Raw genomic sequence first — 4,075 nt, forward strand, 5'->3', positions numbered from 1 at the left:
TCTCACACCCTCGCGATCAAGACTATTTAAGCTTATAGGTAGGGAAAATGTATGAGGTGAGCTGCAGCAAGCACTAGCATATATGGTGGCTAACATACGCAAATGAGAGCGAGAAAAGAAGGCGAAGCACGTTCAAGAATCTATGATCAAGAAGTGATCCTAGAAATAATTACGTTCAAGCATAACCTGAGACCGTGTTCTCTTCCCGGACTCCGCCAAAAAGAGACTTAGCCCATCAGAAGCTCTCACGGTCAATGAAGGATATACCTTCTCCCAGGACGACCCGATCAGACTCGGAATCCCGGTTACAAGACATCTCGACAATGGTAAAACTAAACCAGCAAAGTCGCCCAAATGTGCCGACAAATCCCGATAGGAGCTACACATATCTCATTCTCAGGGCACACCGGATAAGCAATCCGTACAACTAAAACCAACCCTCGAGTTACCCCGAGGTGGCGCTGCAAGGGGCTCTAGTTTGGACCAACACTCAGAGGAGCACTGGCCCGGGGGGGTTTAAAATAAAGATGACCCTTGAGTCTGCAGAACCCAAGGGAAAAAGGCTAGGTGGCAAATGGTTAAACCAAGGTTGGGCCTTGCTGGAGGAGTTTTATTCAAGGTGAACTGTCACAGGGTTCCCATTATAACCCAACCGCGTAAGGAACGCAAAATCAAGGAACATAACACCAGTATGACGGAAACTAAGGCGGCAAGACTGGAACAAAACACCAGGCATAAGGCCGAGCCTTCAACCCTTTACCAAGTATATAGATGCATTAAGTAAATAAGATATAATAACGATATCCTAACAATAATCATGTTCCAACAAGGAACAAACTCCAATCTTCACCTGCAACTAACAACGCTATAAGAGGGGCTGAGCAAAGCGGTAACATAGCCAACCAACGGTTTACTAGGACAAGGTGGGTTAGAGGTTTTACATGGCAATATGGGAGGCATGATAAGCAAGTGGTAGGTATCATAGCATAGGCATAGCTATAGAGCGAGCAACTAGCAAGCAAAGATAGAAGTGATTTCGAGGGTATGGTCATCTTGCCTGCAAAGTTCTCCGAGTTGACGTAAGCTTGATCCTCATAAATGTTCTCAACGGGTTCCTCGATCACGTACTCATCTCCCGTCTCTACCCAAAGCAAGAACACAAGGAAAGGGAAACACAATCAACCACGGTGCAATGCGCAAGCAACAAGATGCAAAACATGGCATGATATGCGGGAAGTGATATGCAATGCATACGCATGCTTCGGAAAGGAAAGATTGAACCAGGCCTCAACTTGGCAAAGCAAGAGAGCCGCTGGAAAGATGAGTTGATTTCGGTCGAAAATGATATAAAGATCACCTGAATCGGATGCACGGTTTGCAAATGACAAGCAAAACAATAATGGCACCAATCTGCGATTAACAGCACGATGCCATCTAAATGCATCAAGAAAAATAAGCTAATGCACTCTAACATAGCAACAAAGCACATGGCAGTGATCCACTCAAGATACTTGACAAAAGATGAACACTGAGCTACGGCTAAATCACACAATAGCAGGTTCAAACAAGCATGGCAAAAGTGCAAAAGATATCAGGTTCACAGACTTAGTGAAAATAACATGTCAGGATTTAACATCGGGAAGCAATGTTTAGAGCACGATTACAACATGCTGCAGGAATATATCATGGCAAAGCAAGGCATGGCATGAAACTAGTCAAAGCATATAACAAAAGTCCCTTACTGACCATAAGCCAAAAGGGATCAGAAAATACAATGGCAACCATGTGAACATAGAAGTTTCATTAACAGATTCAGACTTAGCAGAAAACTGGGCATGGCAAAAACAGTGTTACATAGGCATGTTTGCGAGCTCGATGCACTCACCAAAAGGAACTGCATGACAAACTAAGCGTACACCCAGCAATAAGACATGTTCAATAAGTTAACCATGACAAGAACACTCTCATAGCATGCAAGGATAAGCTACAACAACCTCCGCAAAATTGATTAACACGTAAACAATCTGCCAGGAACATTTTATAGCAAAAGTAGAGCATGATTGAGTCATGCTAGGGTACTCCATAAATGAAAACAAAGACATTGATGGATATAGCATAGAAATATCTCAAAATCATCCTTACTTAACATGCTCAAAAGAGGCATGGATCACTCTGTAGCAACAAGAATACATGGCATAAAAATATCATCAGGGAAATGACTTAGAAGAATTCTAAGTCCCTGAAATCAGCAACATCACGAGAGCTACTTTGCATGCTTGAGCTAGTCACCACATTGATCACAAAAATACATGGCATACACCCTGTAAAGATGGCATGGCATAGCCCAAAACACATGTAGGGCTCAAGTTCATAGGAGGCACACATTAAACATGGCAAAAATGACAAATGTCCATAATCTGTTAGGAATCAAAAACTAACATTACATAGCACTCTTGCAACAGCATTTAGGGCATCAAGATGGACTCAAATGAACATGGTGCAATGGAATGAAATGAAGTGCACATCCAGACGAACAATTTGATATGCTACACGCCCAAAACGGAGCCACGGATGCAAAGTTATGATGCGATGAACAATGCTAAAAATATTGGGGACTTTGGCAGAAAACGGGGTCAACCCTAGGGTTTCACTGTAGCAGATCTAGATCGGGGCACGGATTTCGATGTTCGCCGGGGAAGCTCTCACCGGAGTTCTTCGCTACGGTGACCGGGACTTGCCAGAATCCGCCGGAAAGAAGGGAGATGGCCAGAGCCGGAGACGGGGAACGGCGCGGCGAGCTCAGGTGGTACTCCGGTGGCCGGCGCCGCGTTCCAGATGGCCGGAGTCGGCGGGCGGCGATGGGCTGGCAATGGCCGGAGTCGGCGCGAGGCGGCGCGAGGCGGCGGAAGAAGCCGGGCAGCGGGGCGAGCCGCGTGGAGGCGCGGGGCGGCGGCGCGCCGGGCGCGGGGCGGCTCGGTCCGCGGGGGCCTGCCCCGGGCCGCGCGGGCCGGCGCGGTGGGAGACGGTGGCGGTGACACTTGCCGGTGGAGAGGAAATGTCCGGCGGCGCGAGGGGAAGTAGGTTAGGGTTTCATCCGCAAATTTTGGGGGGATGCACCTATTTATAGATAGAGGGAGCTAGGAGACTCCAAATGAGGTGCGGTTTTCGGCCACGTGATCGTGATCGAATGACCGAGATAATGGAGGGGGTTTAGGTGGGTTTTGGTCCACTTTGGAGAGGTGTTGGGCTGCAACACACACGAGGCCTTTACGGTTTCTCGGTTAACCGTTGGAGTATCGAACGAAGTCCAAATGGCACGAAACTTGACAGGCGGTCTACCGGTAGTATACCAAGGCCGCTTGGCAAGTCTCGGTCCAATCCGAGAACGTTGAACACCCGCACACGAAAAGAGGTAAAAGAGAACACCAGAGGACATAGGAGTGCCGGAATGCAAAACGGACAATGGGGAAAATGCTCGGATGCATGAGACGAACACATATGCAAATGCGATGCACATGATGACATGATATGAGATGCATGACAAGGACAAAAAGCAAAACGAAGACAAAACCCAACAACTAGGAAATAACATAACTTAGTGCCGAAAATGGCAAGAGTTGGAATACAAATATGGCTAATTACATATGGGGCGTTACACATTTGTATGGGAGTTATCAACTTTGGATGTGTCTATTACCATGCTATTTACACAGAAATTATCGGGGCATCAACCCCCCCTCCTGGCCACAGTCGCCACATTTACCATGATCGGGTACATAAGTTATCAAGTCTGTGATGTGTGAGTTATCATGTTATTTGCATAAGAGTTATCGTGGTATGGTTTAACAACTCCTCCTACCCCTACCCCCACCAACAAAGTTATCAGGACTGCGTACATAATTTATCATGTCTATGATGTGTGAGTTATCATGTTATTGCATAGAAGTTATTGTGGTATGTTTCAATGACTCCCTCCCACCCCTACCCCCGCTAACAAACTTACTAGGACTGGATACATAATTTATCCTGTCTAAAATGTGTGAGTTATCATGTTATTTGCATAGAAGTTACCGTG

Source organism: Triticum dicoccoides, chromosome 6A, assembly GCF_002162155.2.
Source record: "Triticum dicoccoides isolate Atlit2015 ecotype Zavitan chromosome 6A, WEW_v2.0, whole genome shotgun sequence".
In the NCBI taxonomy this organism is placed as follows: domain Eukaryota; kingdom Viridiplantae; phylum Streptophyta; class Magnoliopsida; order Poales; family Poaceae; genus Triticum; species Triticum dicoccoides.